Source organism: Camelus bactrianus, chromosome X (assembly GCF_048773025.1).
Source record: "Camelus bactrianus isolate YW-2024 breed Bactrian camel chromosome X, ASM4877302v1, whole genome shotgun sequence".
Lineage (NCBI taxonomy): Eukaryota > Metazoa > Chordata > Mammalia > Artiodactyla > Camelidae > Camelus > Camelus bactrianus.
In genome coordinates this window covers 35,331,954-35,333,020 of record NC_133575.1, presented here as the reverse complement: position 1 = coordinate 35,333,020, position 1,067 = coordinate 35,331,954, and the positions used below count along the sequence as shown (strand labels likewise).

General features: G+C 38.1%; 1 non-coding gene across 1 annotated transcript; it reads left to right on the top strand.

Annotated features, from left to right (window-relative positions):
- The first annotated feature begins 650 nt into the window (after positions 1-650).
- Positions 651-723, top strand: TRNAT-AGU (transfer RNA threonine (anticodon AGU)). Its single transcript has one exon. It is a non-coding gene; the product is annotated as a tRNA-Thr (tRNA).
- Positions 724-1,067: the final 344 nt, after the last annotated feature.

Here is a 1,067-nt window from a genome sequence, read left to right as displayed (position 1 = left end):
TCGTTGAGCTGATTTTTAGGCTGTTAAATAATTGCTGCCGACACATTTGCTTGTGGCCCCTGGATTTTGTAGCTTAGTCCTGTGATTATTGTTGTCTTGGTGATAAGCAATCTCTCACATAATGAGGGCTGGATTTTGTGGGTCTTCTTTTTCCATCCCTGGGGGCAATTATAACCTGTCCCTGGGAGGATCATGGCTGTGGGCACCAGATGGTGAGAAAGGATAGGATTCTTTTCTATATTTTTATTGCTTTTCTTTTTTATTGGCTAGCTGTAGCTGTCATAAATAGGGAAAATTAAAGTCTTAAGGTGCAATGTATTTCTCTGACACACTCTATTTTCCAACTTAAAATATGCTAACTAAACTGTGCACATTCATTGACAATTGAGATACAAGTTCTGTAATAGGAAATTCTATTCACATTTGTATACATCTGCACATTGTATTTTTCTTTTTGAGGGAGAGATTATTCTAAAATATACTATTAAAAACAGAACTGTTTAAAAATGAAATGGCATTAACTTTGCTCTTGTCTAAATAAGCAGAATTTAATTTTATAGTGCCAACATTGTCGTATTTCTGCACTAGTATAGCAGCAGTGGAAAAAGAGAGTTGTCACCCAAGTTTCTTAATGAAAAGTTTGGTATGGGGGAGGGTATAGCTCAGTGGTAGAGCACTTGCTTAGTATGCATGCGGTCCTGGGTTCAATCCCCAGTACCTCCACTAAAATAGGCAAATAAATAAATAAAAACCTAATTACCTTCCCCCTAAAATTTAAAAGAAAAAAAGAAAAGTTTGGTATAAAGCTAATTTCTGGGGAGTTGGCAGGTCTAAGTGTCCATGACTGCATCTTGTTTCTAGGTCAGTTGCACTTAAGAGTGGCACTGAAGTTGGGGTTGTAAACAGCTTGGCTAATGGGTGCATTTTAGTCCTGTTTGCCAATTTCAGTCCCTCTGGGTTGCTTTGAGGAAGCGCAAATCTCTCCAAAGGTCCATCGTTCAGTTCAACGTGGTGTTTTCTTCTAGCACCTCCTTGCATAATATTTGTTGGCAAGAAAACAAGAGAGA